The 17,840-nt window shown below is 30.4% G+C and overlaps 1 protein-coding gene and 1 long non-coding RNA gene across 6 annotated transcripts in view; both read right to left on the bottom strand.

The window, feature by feature from the left end:
• The window catches only part of LOC113517205 (RNA-binding protein Musashi homolog Rbp6), a 659,940-nt gene that overhangs the window by 595,095 nt on the left and 47,005 nt on the right, over positions 1–17,840 (bottom strand). The window lies entirely within an intron of this gene.
• Positions 1–17,840, bottom strand: part of LOC128200625 (uncharacterized) — a 96,246-nt gene that overhangs the window by 37,869 nt on the left and 40,537 nt on the right. Inside the window, exon 3 of the long non-coding RNA XR_008252813.1 lies at positions 4,026–4,096. This is a non-coding gene — a long non-coding RNA (uncharacterized LOC128200625). The remainder of the gene's footprint in view (positions 1–4,025; positions 4,097–17,840) is intronic.

Raw genomic sequence — 17,840 nt, 5'->3', positions numbered from 1 at the left:
TAAGTAATTCATCCTTATACAGAAAATGTTTTCTGAGTAGATGTAGCTACGAAAAACTTTTGACAGCGAAAAGTAAGGAGTATTGGAGTGTTCCAAAGTAGGACAAGTACGAGAAATGTAAGTTGCAAGCCGGCAAATATTCGCAGAGAGCATCTTAAATAGTGGCAAAATAGCGCTGGTGTATTGCCGATAATATATCAAGGCTTTTCGCCATTATTTATGTTTATACCTGCTGTATAATATATTATTTTTTCTACGTCAGTAACAAAAATATACTAGTCGTTTTAACCGACTTCCAAAAGATGGCTCTGTTATACGACATTATTACCTCACCTATTCTGAAATGAAGCTGCTATTTTTCTTTACAGCTTTGTTAAACAATGTCTACTTATAAACAAATTCAATTAAAATATTTTCAGTATGTACTTACGAAACATCATATCATCATCATTCATCAGTGTGTTTTATTTATCATCAGTGCGTTTGCTGCAATTGAAGTTACAGTTTTTGTTTTGGAAGATTTAACACTATCTACCGTCATTTACCACTCAATGCCTAAGCAATGCACTCAATTCTTCCCTTTTATTAGTTATTCAGTATAATTGTATGTATTTTTTTATAACAATACTAAAATGTAAACTGATGACTATCTCTCATTAGAGTAGACGAGACTAATATAAAAAATATTTTATCCACGGGCAGAATGTGTCTATTTTGTGAAGATCTTCAGGGGTACACATAAATAATATAATATATAACTGGCAGAGTAGTATTTGTTACATTTTCGTGTTTGTTCTGATATAAGATATAATCATGAAAAATATTATCCTTTATAGGTAAAATATAATTTCAAATTACTAATAGTTTCTGCTGCAACGATCGCATCCAACGCATTAAAGATCGCCGACGTTACGTTAAAGCAATAAAAAGCCTACACAGGCAAAACGAGATCAAATAACTGGTTTAATAATTCCGGGAAATCGACTACCATCATGCCTTCACACGTCGGAAATTATTGATATGCGTCGTGACAACCCCATTAGTGGAGCGAAATGCATTTCGATTAATATCGTTAACGATTTAAAGCGATAATAATATAGTAGAGTTTAATTTTTCGATGAAAACAGATATAGAATAAAATACAACGCTTAATGAGCAGAACGCTTATTGATAGATATGATGATATGCTAGATATGACGAAAATTGTATTATTTTTTTTTTGTACTAAATATAGATTTTGAATATTTTAATAATCGTTATAATTAACCCGCTATATTAGATACATTATAGACTGTTTGACATTGATATATAACTCGATAAACTACTAAATAGATTAATTTTGAATTTATAAATAAATGATCCCCTCTCCAAGTATTTATCTAAGAAAATTTTTTACATGGCTTTAGCAGTTTTAAATAGTCATATGATAAATACTTATTCTTATTCTATCTTGGTGTGTAAGCCTGTTACAGATTTTTATTTTTTGTAATAAGGACTTGAATATAATACGAGTAATAAATATAATACTAATAATAATAAAGAGACGGTAATAAATATAAATATATATTTATTACCGCAGCCTAAAGACACAGAAAATGGCAGAAGATTAATAAAATTTATTTAAAGGGCAAACCTACTTACCTTCATTTTGTATCTCTACAGGGGTGTCGTTCACAAGAACGATTTGATTAGATTATGAATGCGTTCTTAATGAATTTCAAACAAGAATGGCGTTGTCAGTACCCATATCTTTTATGTGAATATTATTTTTTTATTGTATTCTTAATGCAGGTTATTGTATTATATTTATATTAGTCGTTCGATTCTAGATTTTCTAGTGTTTAATTTAATAAAAATTAGGAGCACGAATTTAAGAACGATGTTTTTTATCTCCTCTAAATGGAGAATTCACCTTCCGATACAGACGTTTCGCTAATATGTATATAAGAGACAAACAATCACACTGAATGTGTTACGGTATTACTTTTCTATATGGATGTGACATTATTGAATATCTTCCTCGTTAGCTGCGCTGATAAGCCATTCTTTATTATGACGAACTAAAATCGATTGCAATTAATCTCAACCTCTCATGAATAAGCGTAACCGGCCCGTTTTAAGCAACAACTGATCAAGTGAAAATCATAAATTATTTTAAACAAATAGGAATTATTCTATTCGCAAAGCGAAGAAGAGCAGAATTCCGTACAAAGGGAGGCACTCGGCACAACCTAATACTTACACGTCCTCAAGGCACTAAAAGGACCGTTTACATTTTTCACCGTGCTAATTTTATTTGACTCACCCTGAATATATTATGTCCTATTATTACGGCGCCCACCCTCTGCCAGCATTTAATGCTAACAATGAGGAATTCTTTCCTTTTTAAATTGTTAACATTAAATTTCGGTGAAAATGTAAAAAATCTGATATCATTACTTTTTTATTGCTCATTAAAAGCGGCATTAATTTGTGTTGATTAATTTTTCGGGCGTGATTTCTGCAGTGCTAAATATTTATTTAAACAAGATATATTCAAATTAATATATTTTCAAAATTTTATATTTTAATATTACGAAATATGTAGAGAGACGAATAACACTGAAAGCATTGTGTGTATTGTCCTTTTAAAATTGATAACGTCATGGCCTAGTATATTTCTATCCAGATTAATTTTAGATTAACCTAAATAATCAAGAAGTGGGTTCTAACTAATATCAAACATAAACTTTGTCTTGGTTTTATATTAATTCCTAGACTAATATTTTGATCATAGAAAATATCCGCAATTATCAAATTACACCTATAGGTACCCGCTGCACACTTTCTATTCTATCAAAACTGACATCACACAGACAGTTATTAGAATTATCTCTACCTACCGCATTATGAGAATATTGGTACGAGAATATTTCTTCGCTTTTATTTTAAAAACAAAATATTCTTTACTTATCAGATATGACGGGTGCATCTATATATATTTTCAAAAACAAATGTTACAGGATAGGCCGTTAGAATTGTGTTCCATCGACCCATATTCTTACACATATTTCTTACTTTGTTCGCTTTCATAAATTACTTTATGCATGCGCGCCGGTTACAGAGACACGTGACTACTCCCTCGGATAATATATGACCTATTTGGTCATATATATTATAAGGCAATTATTATTAAACTAGAAGCATAGTGGTTTATTACACAAGGCACTAGTTTTATCAAGCAACTTCGCTCGTTTAAATTAAAAAATATTTAATAAACTTGAGGTACCAGTTACTAAGCATTAATACAAATAACACTATTCTGTAAGACAGGCTACCCTAGTACCGACACCAGTCTCTCTATTATGTTATTATTTGAGAGAAATAACTAAATAAATATAATAAATAAACTATTTAGACATCTACGAAAATCGATTTACCTAAATCGTTTAGTTTACCCTTTTTCCAGTGAGTCTGTGTGCCAACTCGTATTTCAAATCCGTTTAACCGTTTATGCGTGATTGAGTAACAAATGTCTAAATATTTTTATAAAATTTTACATTCCTAATATTAGTGGAATATTTTAAGTGCTTCGTGTTTCAGAAAACGCAAAACGCTTTGTAAGTATCCTTCGTATATAACGAAGACGGAATGTTTTGACATCAGAAGAACCCAGCCTTATATGAGTCATAGTAGAATATTTCTATTACTACAACTGAAAGAATCATCATCATCATCATAACAACCGTTAATCGTTCTTTACTGAACATAGGCCTCTCCCATAAAGGTGATTTTGCCAGTAGTTGCCATACTTGGTAGACGAGTTAGCAACCGCAATTGGCCATAAAATAAATAAAAGAATATCTTTAATGAATTCTAAATGGACTGAAACTTTATCATCTCAAATACTTCAATATTTTAACATAAGAATACCAGAAGCAGGAAAGACATTACTTATACCGTGGATCGTTAAGGAGCGGGTTATACATAATTCATAAAAACTATACGCTTAAGATTTAATTTCATTAGTTAATATCTGGACTTACGTTGCTGCCGTATCTACGCCCAAAGGCACTAAGCCAAAGAACTTCTTGTGCAATTTATTGCATAATTCTACCTGAAACAAGAAGAAAACGTATTAGTGCTATTCTATTACGGTTCTTATTCATCATGAATATATTATTTTTACCATTTGTTTTACGTTTCATTGTGAGTTACATGAAACTTACAATACACAAAATTGAAATTACATTATAAATCCCAAGATGGAAGCAAATTCTTTACTAATAGTTTAATAGTTGGCATTTGTCCACCAAATGCAAAGTTCCACTTTGTACACATATTAATATTATTAGAAAAATATTTAAATAATAAATTATTATACTAAACAAAACAATTAATCTATGTTTACAGCATTAAATTTTTTAAAACTACCTGATAATCTGGTATATTTTGTTTTACTATATTCATTAACCTACTTGTTTTTATTCATTTCCAGCCATCTTTCAATTGATTACACGGGATAAAACTAGTGTAAGATTAACCCTTAAAATGCCCTATACGGCAAAACTGATCAGATATTTATTATAAAACCTTTTTATGGAAGAGTATAAGTCTTTTTTCAATAATATTAAAAGATTTTATCTAATTAAAATGCAACTTATACATTTTTTAGAAACACATGATACAATATGACTTAGCAACTGACAAGAGTATGATTAAACACTTTAAAATTCAAAACTAATTATAAAAATCAACATTTCAAATCATAAAATAAACGCGATCGTAAATATTTGTTTCATTTAATATCCAGTAATCAATCTACTGTCAACTTACAAGCAACAAGCATCTAATTAACATCGATTAAAACATTCCCCGCACAAAATTACGTGCTACATGAAACGAATTGTCGTCGTGTTTTAATTAATCCACACTACGTAAACTAATAAACGAGTTTATAATCCCGCGATTCAACAAACCAACTGGACATGAATCACTCCGGCATTTATTCAACGAGCCGCGAAATATTATGTAAACAATTAGTAGACTATAGCCAAATTTTAAAGCCGGACAGAAGAAGCAAGAGGTCCGGTCCAATCATAGATATACTTACAGACAAAATGCAAAGCAGTTTCGTGGCACTCTGAATACAAATACATAATCATCATCATATCAGTCCACTGCTAAATATAGGCCTCTTCCTATTGAAGGGTTATATATATATATATATATATATATATATATATATATATATATATATTCAAAACAAATAAAAATGTCGTAGCGGTTTGTGCATGTTTCACCTAGACAACATTAAGAGAGCCTATTTGAACTCGATGTGGAAGTCCAATTGTTTTTAGTTTTAAAACTTAAGAAAATGACGTAAACTGTATAGGAGAATGGATAATTAATATGTCTTCATTGCTAACTATTCTAAAGAACATACATAAATATAACAATAATAAATCAATGTTTAAATAAATTTTTTTCTAGTAAATCCACCACATAGGGTAACCGAAATACTGTCATCTTCATGTATTATTCCTGGTACATATTGGTACCCTGCACACGTAAAGCTAACGCATATGGAATTACTTTTATTTATAAAAAAAAAAACTTCATAGTGACTTGAAACTGTATACAACTGGCAGTGCAGCGTAACTAGCGTATGATGAAGCTCCAAGTCATTCCATATTTCGATGCAATAAGTCATCACTGGCGACACGCACTGGTTAACAAATTGTATCTTCAAACTCAATTTTAATTTATTCAGTTATAATAATTTAACTCAATTTTGGAAAGAAGTTTGCTATAAAAAACTATCTTTTGTAATATAATTAATAATGGCACACTTAGTATTCATATAGACACAGAAATATGCGCCGTCTATCTCCGTCTATGTCTGTAGGTCCAATAATAGCATGCTTCGATTGTTCCCAGTATAACCGACCCGACCTGGATATACTTGAAAATCAACCTGAAACACTGCAACATTAATGGAGGCAGTATCATTTTGCTCTTAAATAAACTCCGCTGACCCAGTCTGTGACAGTTCCTGAATTATCCTGTATCTACTTTGGTAGCTTTTAGCTGAATATCATGTTCTGTTGAAATAATTCAACCTTTTATTTGGGTCTTGAAATAAAACTGATAGATACAATAATGTATATGGAAAACATTTACTAAAGTTTTATTTAGCATGCACTACATGAGTATAAATATTATATAATCTTTGTTATTCTAGGACTATTCCTATAAGATACTTAAAATGGTAGAAAACAATATTTATTATTAGCTTGGACTAATACTTAAACTTACTTGTTGGGAACAACTAAATCTCATGTGAATGTAGTCTTGGCTAAATTGTAACTAACAATAAAGGTCATCAGTTCATCACTCACCATTTAATATTCAAGCTAGCGTCTCTTGTTGGAGACGCTATGTTTAGCTCAGTGTACATTATTACGCATAAGTGGCTTAACTGCAATACTCGTAGTTACCGATAGTGCAATAATGCTCTTGTGTATAATTAGTATTATCGAAACCTTGCTGCATTCTGCGCATCTCTAATTTCATATGTCAATTGCACGTTGTAACAATTCTATCAATAGAACGAAGAAATAGAATTGCATAAACATAGATTTATTTTTTGTCATTAAGTATATCGTTCGTTGGAAGAAAACTCTTACAGAACTAAGCTCGTCTTTACACAATAATTTTCTACTACTATATATCTATACGAGCAAATGCAGTGTAGGACGACGCCCTACTAGATGGAGTGACGACCTGAAATGCATTGCAGGGAGTCAGTGGATGCAGGTGGCTCAGGACCGTTCTCTATGGAGTCTATGGGGGAGGTTTATATCCAGCAGTGGACGAATAATAGCTGAAATAATGATGATGATGATGTATCTGTATATATTAATAGCCATATGGGCCTGTCACAGATGAGGTCCTTTCTCGTGGGTGTCGTAAGAGGCGACTAAAAGAACTTAATTATCGAGGGATAGGCAGTAGCGTCCCTCTTAAATTTCACTAAAGCCTAACTGCAGTTACCAACCCGCCTGCCAAGCATGGCAACTACTGGCAAATCCCCCAATAGGGGGAGCCCTATATTCAGCAATGAACGATTAATGGCTGGTATTAAAAAAAAAAAAAATAATATATATATATATATATATATATATATATATATATATATATTTTTTTTTTTTTATTGCGTCTATGGTTATATTACTTATAGATATGAAAATAATATTTATAATAAATTCAAAATTCTCGTATAACTAAATAGTTAAACAACTCCTATCTACATCATTATCTAGATAGATATTACTGCCGTCATTTTATCAATAAAAGCTATCAATAAGTATACATATATATTTAAACAAACAAGAACATTTTTTTACCAGACAGACAACAACGTCGAACATTCTTAAGTTAGATTCGAATAACGTTCAAAGAAAACATACAAATACACTGGAACGTTTATTCTACACCTCATATGTTTCCATTGTTGAGAAATAAAATGTTAAATTGAAACACATCCATATAAGCGCAGCAGTTTGGTGGAAAAACTAAATGGTGAGATTTAAGTACTCATGCAAAAGACTTTGTATGAGTACTTAAGTCTCACCGTTTCCCTTTAATAAATGGCAGTATTAAATACCTAAATAGACAGCCAAATGCACCTATTGTCTTTAAAATTAAAAAATAAGTAATTGATATTGATGTTTAAAACGAGATGTAGCAAAACTTAGATTTAAATAACGAGACCATAAACAAATTTTACCGGAGCATAAACTAGGTAAATAATTTCATGCGGTCTTTTAGCTAAGTGAAAATATAAAATTCATTTTCTCCGAGACGTCAGCGGCTCTCCATAGAACACTTAAAGTATCTTAGAAAGAAACTGCGTATAATTTTCTCTGCAAGTCTGAGATTCAAAAAGAGCGCTGAGAAAAGAAGCAAAATAAACAGCACTTGTATCTCAACGCTACCATCTCATCTAGGGAGAGCGACGTTTAGATGTCGGTCGGAGTAATAAACAATGTTTAGTGTTTACATTGAATCTCCATCGACCGACCACTGCTAAGAAATTTCAACAACTTCGACGTTTATGGTGTCCCGATACCTTATTGATTCTTGGGTCTTTTTTCGTAGTTTCATCCACTGGTCGGACTAAAGTTGATTCTTAGTGGAAGCCATTGAATTGTATAATTATATTATTTAATACAAATCATGATATTCATGATAGCATTATAGATGATTTCATCAAACCATGCGAGTCTGCGAGCGTCGAAAAAAATTGGATACGGTATAGGAAATTAAATATCTTCACAGTCATTTAAAGTTCATACTGATAAGTAACATTGTCAAATCAAATAGTTGTAAATAGATTCAGCGAAACAGCGGGCTACATGCGTTTCTGTGAGACATAGAGATATTCATTCTTGCTCGGAATGCAGCGCACTTAATTTTACAGATGACGCATCAGTCCATAATCGCTCTACGTGAGTCTAAAACACTCCGACATGTGTCGACTCGCCACACTCGTTTGGACAACACCAGCCACCTGGGCAAATAGGCAATATCTACCGTCGCACAAGTAACATGAGGAGTTTAATATAAACCATTAATAATACTGAATGTGGGGCTCTGCTGTGCTTGACTTGCTTTATTTTTTCATTGTTATTGATAATTTACTACGATTTCAATAGTAATTCAAGTATCAATTTGAACCAAGAGAAAGAACTCTATATTTTCTACAAATATTTAAATAAAAAGGACATAGTACTGTTTGGTATTTGATTGATTATTGAGAGAAATATTAATATCAAAAACCTAGTATACCTACACGCAAATACTTAAAAATTAATATTATTTATTTTATTTTACTTTTTACGCTAATCTAATTATACTGATCAAGAATATGGTGAAGAAATAATTCATTAATATACAAAGACTACTCCCGAGAACTATTCTTGTTTCTAGTTCAGAGAAATTTGAGCATCTAAACTGTCTACTTATAAAAATTATATTACTCGGTTGTCAGTAACTCAATCCATTTCACTGGACGCGCCCGTCCAAAATCAGTAGCTCAACTGGTAATAACAATACCCCACTGCCTCTGGCATGGCGTAAAAAGTGCGGCTTCAAACCCATCCGCTACGAAGTTTTTCAATCACTCAATGATTACTGAAATAGGATTTTCATACTTAAATAATATATCTATATCAAAATGAAATTTTATATATAAATTGATCACTCATATCATGTTATTTCTAACATTAATTAGATCAATTTACATCAATTAAGAATCGAATAAATTTATTAAGTATTTATAAATAAGTAGAAAAATAATAAATCTGTACATTACTGATGAATCTCACGAAAATTCATCAGTAATGTATAACAACATATTTTGGATTTTTTTCTTTTAATTTATTATTGTCAAATTAGTTAGATAAACCTAAATGCAGCAAGTCACCTAGGTACCTTACCAGTTGGCAATGATCTCAAAGAATTTTTTTTATCTCTAAGTTACTTTTTTAAATCTTGTTTTTGATATTTATGGTACATAGAAGTAAGGTGTGTATATAATGGAAAGTTAAATTAATTAATTTGTTTCAGTAAAAAAAAATTATTTATTCTCATAATGTCAAGATAATATTGATCAACTTCGATCCATTATTAGTTAAGTGTTGAATTAAAAAATGTGATTACAATATTTTAAACTATTGAACGTTTTCTAATAGTTTAAGGCCATATTTAATTTTTTTCTAACATCAAATTTTATTTACTTTCTGTCAAACGAAGAGTATTTGAATATGAAGTCATTTCCTTATACTACGATAATATTAGAAATGACGGATAATATTGCAAAAAAAAATGGTTTCATTTCTACAAGCCTATAACGAGGTAAATCGCTCTCAGATATTATTGCGAGGGACTTGACAAGAGCAGCTTAGCACGATGGCGGGAACAAAATAAACACTACCGGAGAGATATTGCAGGTTGGGGTGTCTAAGCTTAGAAAATCCTTAGAATGTCTGCATTTCTATCGCAATAACGATAATGTTCGTCATTAAATACCATATTTGCGAATATATAATATAATATATACGCATATTTTATGGATTACCAATGAAATTAAACATTTTTTCTAAAGAAACATTCCTTTACATGTTTGAATGAATTGTTTTATAATTTTTTATCCCATGGTTCTTTGGGAAAAAATATTCAGTTCAACTATTAGAACATACCCTTAAAATAATGCTATAAATTTAGTTTTCATCTTAGAGAAGTAACGTGCTGCATTTACTAAATTTAAATTTGTTTATCTATGACTATATTTACATGTTATTCATCTATTGAGTCAAGAATGAAAACTATACCTATCCGCATTTTAGCAATAAATAATTTATATCCGTAGCGGCTAAGCGTAGCGGATTTCGTTTTGGATTCCACACCAATATCTTCCACGTGGTCTAACTGTACAAGAAACAATCTATTTTTAAACACTATAGCGAATGAATGATTCGGACCGTCTGTGAAACTATGGGTTATTATTTATTTAGAGCAACGTCATAAGTTCTGTTCTTGAACTCCCTGGTGTAACTATAACTCGGACGTTGGCCTAAACGTGTACAAAAACCAAACTCTACAAAGTACAAACAATGTTATTGTACAAATTTCTTTTATCATAATTAATTGTACGGCCTGAACAGTTTTTATACGGTACTATCAAAGGTTAGGTTACTTATGATAAAACTATAGTACATTGAAACCAGTCAGGTCATAAAATAAAATGTATGATAAAACATAAAAAATTAAAAACTTATATATATATATATATATATATATATATATATATATATATATATATATATATATATATATATATATATATATATATATTATGTATAGCTACTATTTTATTTGTCTTTATCATTTTTATTAAATAAATGGTATAAAACAAGGGATAGCCCTTTTCTTTTCTTCGTTTTTTCTAACCACGCATTTCCGATTTTTTTAATACGAGTCAATCATCTAGATTTTTTTACAGAAGATTTGTATATATACAATGAATGCTAATTCAACTTTTATATGAGTAGTTATTTTGTATAAATTGTACAAGTAAAAAGCCGGCACAAGTCATTAATATAGGTGTATAGGACACAATCTTGTAGAATAATACAAGTGTTTACGAAAAGAATCTCAAATTGCACCAACTGCCAACAATCAACCAACAGCTTTAACATACAAAACTACAGATATAAATAGAGGTATACGGTATAGGCACAAGTACCTCAATTTATACGAAAACTAAATATGTTACTATTAAACTACTTTTCTTCTTACAAAAGCAATTTATTTATAGTAACCGCTCTCCCGCACTAATCCCTTTCTAAAATACCATCTATAATGTTGTGTTTGTCAATGCTCTCGACAAAATTTTATGTCAAAATTTAGCCAAACTCAATCAATTTAAACTCTTTTACAGAGATGTACGGACAAAAATTTACACGCAAAAAATTGGCATCGCATGCGATATCAACGTAAATTTATATCTGGGTAAAAAAAACAATAATTAAATAAAGTCAAAACATCCTCAATTCTAGAAACAAATTAAGACCTTATAATTAATTTGTTTCTTGGGCGTTATATAGTGTTACAGTGATCGTAATTTTACGTATATCTTTAAGAATGGACAAAAACTATTTTTTTTTTAATAAAAATAATAAATAAAAAGGTTTTTTTAAATTAGTTTCTAATCTTACTTTTTAAACATTTTACTCGGTTTATATTTACCAATCCTACTTAAATATAAAGTTGTAAAATATTTAAATATTTATATATAAATTCACGGGGGCAAAGTTGTGGATTAGAGCTAGTAGTTAATACTTTAAAATGGAAAAACTATTTGTTTTAGATTAGTTAGTCTCAATATCTGTATGTAAATATTGCTTACCTACTTTGTGACTATAGATAATAAAATTATGTTGTAAGTATATATTTTAGCGGAAACATTTAGGTTTAAAAAAATAAACAAGATAAGAAGTCTGGCGCAGGGTTTGTCTGTGTGTTATCATTTGTATATTAAACATGTGTGCGTGATCAAGTCATTACTAAACTAATCAACAGTCTATGATGATGATGATAAATAGGTTACGACAGTGATAGATTGTTAGACTTTAGTTCAGCAAACATATGGAACTGAAAGAAATTTGGTAAAAATATTGTGTACATAGGCATCATAAGACGAATTATTAATTAGTACTCGTACCTATCGGTTACACGTTTAGTTTTATTTTAAAGTGATTGCACGTAAATTTACTTATGTGGTATCTAGATTATTTATCTTTATCTTCTTAAAATATTACCATAAAATATCTAGCAACCTATTTTATTTACTACTAATAACTTTCAAAAACAATTTACATACCTTTCAATATCTTTAAGTGATTATTATAATAGTGGCTTTCTGCTAGTTCTGCAGATATGCACCATCTCGAAATTCAAACATTTAACTGTTTCTAAATATTGTGCAACTACATTTTTAGCTAAATATTTTACCATCAAATTCTAAACAATCAAGGTAACAGAAATTAAATGTTACATTTAAGTTCACTATAAGAGTTTTAAAACTATCATTAAGAAATATTATGTAAACTTACTTAATTATGTTACAGCGTCGACAGATAATAGAATTATTGCCAGTTTTGTAATGTTAAATGTTCTCTTAAATATTTTTGTACAAATTGTTTGAAATAACACCGTGAATCGATTAGTCAACATAGTAGTTTTACAGCTGCGGAATTCTATGTAGCTTACAATATTGTGTCTAAACTATTTATATTATCAACAGTAAACTGTAATATAGCAATAAATTACAATAATTCAATTTTCAGAGTATTATATATATTTAGAGCAATACAAATGAGCTAGATTAAAAAACTAATAAAAATGTTAAAAAATATTATGAATAAAACAAATAAAAATCAAACGGAATTTTTAAAGCATAAAATCTATAAATTTTCACTTATAATTCCAAAGATGATTTTATATAATATAATTATATAATATTTTAACGATAAATCTATAGAAGTATAAAAATCACAATAATACCTAATACTAGAGGTTGACGATCGGTATGTACAAAATTAGATGAATCTAAAGATTTTCTAACGCGTTTTGAAACCATCGCTTAACTCGACGATGTGGTATATTAGGACACGCAATGTTTTGTTTTTCACTATTCTTTAACCACGACTTTTTCTCCAAATTTCAAGATAATTTAGTTGAGCTGTTAATACGCCAAGAAAAAATAAACAAAAATAAATTTAAATTTTAAATTTATAATATAATAAGGATCCTCGAAACCATCGGGTACGAGAGAACTTAAAATTCTCTGAAGTGTATATTGCATTGGAACGCTCTAAACTATACAATGGTTAAGGTAATGGATTTCTGGTTACGTGGGCACGGGCATTCTTATCTATGTATGTATCGACTTTCAGATAACTGCAAAGTTGTTTGTTTTTATTTTATTTTTTTATCTTTGATTTTTCCTTACGACCAATAACAATTATAATTGCCGCAGATTGGTACAACTGTAAAAACAAAAACAGAAGCACTTAAAAGAAATATTTTATTTTTGTTTTAAAAAATAGAACGCGAGGTCAATGATGTATTTTATTTTAAAAATCGAACAAAATTTCCGGTAATGAATTAGTCTAAGTAAACAACCTATGAAGAACGTGAAAGGATTTTATATAGCGTAAGAGATATTCTTACATATCAACAATCATGTTATTATTAGTGTAATGTCGTAGTGTGGCAATAATAAGCAAATCACGAGTCACTGATCACGATAAAGTTCGTTGTGCCGCCGGCTTGTCGGTATTCCAGTCTAGCGGTTATACTTAATTCGCAAAATAGTTCAGAACTGTAACTATGATGGATATTGACAATTTATGTGCTAATTTATTGGCTATTTATACGCTCTCTTATAACAATGTACTCACACTAGACATTGATGTTAATACTGATGTAAAGTGTTCCTATACTATCTTGAATTAAACGGTACTCAAACAACATCAAACACAAGAAATCATTTCAACCTATATTTTACTGTACAATCCTACTATTATTTGTTAGTCAATTTCGAATAAAATCAATTTAGAATGGGTACAAATATGTCATCACTTCTATAATTCTTAATTAATAATTCAGAGAAATTTCTTATTGTCGGTCAATTCGAAGAAAAATGGCGTTTAGTAAAAAACCAACACAATGAACTCCTGCAGTAAAAGAATCCTGCCAGACAAATTATACCAAAACTACATATGAATGAAATGGAATCGATAAAATACTAAAATACTGATCGATAAAAGACTAGAAGTCTAAGGCATTTGTCGACTGATGTCATCGTAGTGAACATACTCGGCATGCCATTTCGCCGAGTACATTAGGAGAATCCAAGAGGGTGAGCCTATCGCCGTTTCTCGGATCGAGTTGGTTTGTTATCGATGTTTTCTATCACCGAAAATTTAGTTATAAGTATAAATTCAGACTCAGATTTTTGTTGGCTAGATTTCAACACACGACCTATAAGGCGAAGCAGTATAACATTGGATCACGACGCTCTCTCTTTAGAATATATATTATTTGTACTTGAATGCTATTTAGCATTTTAAATTATCGTAATGATGTTTTGTTACCTTCCAACAATCATATAATTTGAACTAAGAGTACTGATGTACTGTAATGCAACATTGTTGCACCGCGCTAGTTTAGAGAATTATGTAATAAATCACCACATGCGGACAATGTTATAGCAAACTGTAAAACGGATCGTAGCTATCGTTCAGTAATATTTTTAGGCTGTTGCTGTACTGAGATCTAAAGACTGAGATCTGAGATTATCAAAAAGGTAAAATACCTTTTTGATAATCTCAGTACAGTAACCAAAATGGAATAATGAAAAAAACAGAAAGTTTTAAATTTCCCGCGTCGATATACATATATTTTATTATTCTTTATTATTTTATTGACAATAAATTATTTATTTGTTTATTAGAAAATTTAGAATTAGAATTAACATCTACGTGCTATAAATATCAAGAACAAGTAATTAAAAAATTAAAAAAATATTTAAAGATAAAAATTTTTTTTAGATACCTGCCAGCTGGTAGGGTGCCTAGGATACTTGCTGCATTTCCACGCTGAATAGCAATGGAAATGCGTTGACCAAAGTATAGGCGAGCCATATATTTTAATTTAGAATATTTCTTGCACGTACCCATACCCTACCTACTTAATATGTTTCCGTAATATTTTCTATTATGTCTTATATATTTAGATATATTATAATAAATAATTAAAAGTAATAAGTATTAGTTAAACTAAATAAAAAATAATTATTAAAACAATTCTATGCAATATTTGTAGATTAAATAGCTAATATTATTTATTTTTACCTTCAAAATTTATACAAATAGTGTACCTTACTTAAATAATACCTATTTGGATATTATGGTACTGTAACTATCAAAACAAATAAATCCAGCGAAATAATAGAAAATTTGCCTTGTGGTACCGGCAAAGAATGAGCCACCTCTTCCTTTACCATGGGTGTTGTAAAATACAACTAAGGGAACTTAAAGGTCCAGGATAGGCAGCAGCATCCGGCATAAAACATTAACAAAAGCCAAACAGTGATTAGCAATCCACCTGCCAAAGGTGGCAACTACTGGCAAAATCCCCCAATAGTAAATTGTATTTATTGTATGTACATATGTATGTAATATCCCCCAATGGTAAGGTAAGAAACGGGAGACTACCAGGGAATCTATAGACTATAGGGGAGGCCTATGTTTAGCAGTGGATAGATAACGGCAGAAATGATGATAATGAATGGAAAATTTGAGTTCGATTTCTTATCTTAAAATATTGCGGAATTGGAGTTTCAATGTGATAACACCCTTGATCGAACTTCGTGGTGTTCCCAGGGCCACATCCTTATCTTGCGGCTATGTTTACGCATCCATCTTGAAAGCGAATCGATTTTATTATTACATACTCATATAATAAAATCGATTCGCCACACTAACTTACACAACACAATATGAGGGAGACTATATTGATATTATACAATCGTGAAAGTTTATAAAATTATTTGGGTATTTTAATAATATAAGGAGTACCACGTCTTATCATATGTATATCCTTATACACATATTTGCATGTATAACAGTAAATCTCTCCAAAAAAAATTAATCACTGGTACCCCGTTCAATCATTTAGAATTTCAATTCATATGGGATTGCTTGAATTAACACGCGTGAAATGTTTTTTGAGAATTTTTTTAATAAATATTTAATTAAAAATGTTACTTATAACCTATTTTTATCTATAGCCAAGTTTTTAGTGTTTCTTAACTAACAGAGAGTTTCTTTATTTTATTATATGGATTTTTAATGTGATATTGTATAATTAAAATATTGAAAAAAAGCCCGCGAATTGTTCTATATTCTAGGCGAAATTAATATAATTCATAAACTCTTAAAAGTTTAAATTTGTGTTATCTTAATATGAAACCATTCAATTTTATGTAACTTCATACAGTACAGAAATCAATCTATAAGTACCTTGTGATTCGCTCGCGTGGTTCTGATAAAACAAACACTAATTTTATGTTGGACTAATACCGATTCAATTTTAAAATTCGGTGAAATTTATTCAGATACTTTTCCATCGTGACGTAACAGACAGACAGACATAAATTCTAAAAATGTTGTATATTGCTTATTTATAGCTTCCCTTCCACTAGTTAATTTTTATAAAAAAAAAACCAACGTACAGACATTTCAACACTTGCGACTTTATTATAGTATATAATAACAGATTTATTCGACTTGCTAAAATTGCCATTAAATAACCACAACGAAATATATAGTGCCAAAAAGAATAGTCATGAGCTACATACATCCATTTACTCCGCAAGAACGTAAAAATCAGTTAATAATTTCTTGTGTTCAACCAAAAAGTTTTTGTCATTGTGCGACTCTCCGTTTATGAACCCAATCGTGACATTTCTCGACTCTGTTAAGGTTCAGACAGACGTTTGTTTACATGTATCTTTTATTTGGTTTACACATTCATGTACTACTACATTTACACGCATCTTTCGTACGTTCAATCGATCGTGCTAAATTTAATTTTCAACTTGGAATTGCGTCGCGTCGGAGAACTACTCTGTTCAGCTAGCAACACAACACAACGCGATGTAACCTTAAAAATAATATTTTTAAAGTAATGTTTAATGCAAATAAATATATTGGTCTGCTGTAATTTTTAAGAATCTTTCAAAAGAAAAAGGTTCCTATAAGTCGTCTCATACTTTATGGCATTTTCATACACATACACTGCTGCATAGAAATCTTTTAAATATATTCAATATTTGTAAAATGAATTATCGTGCCGAAGCTTATTTACACTACAGTCACGGTCGTGCCTCTCTAATCAGAGGACACCAACATCTGATACTTCGACGAAGAAGTCATGGACCAGAAGTGCTAACGGAAACAAATGAACTGTTGCTTGCTGAAGGCTATCTAGGACTGAAAGATGTAAGCGACATCCGCCTTTGTAATCTTCCATTAAAGTCCAGTTTCCTTTGCTTACTAGAAGATAAGCAAACAGGTCTGGTCGCTTTCAACGCGATGCATTCTATTGCAGCCGCAGCGAGTCGGTCGGAGAGACATTTGACACGTCCTCGCTGACAATAATATGTGTGAGCAAACCGGAGTGAAATAAATACAAGTGACATTGGCACGCACACACCTTCAAGAAAC

The sequence above is a fragment of the Galleria mellonella genome, unplaced genomic scaffold (genome assembly GCF_026898425.1).
Source record: "Galleria mellonella isolate WM207_F2 unplaced genomic scaffold, CSIRO_AGI_GalMel_v1 utg223, whole genome shotgun sequence".
In the NCBI taxonomy this organism is placed as follows: domain Eukaryota; kingdom Metazoa; phylum Arthropoda; class Insecta; order Lepidoptera; family Pyralidae; genus Galleria; species Galleria mellonella.
The sequence above is the reverse complement of the archived record's forward strand: the minus strand, read 5'-3'. Positions and strand labels throughout refer to the sequence as shown.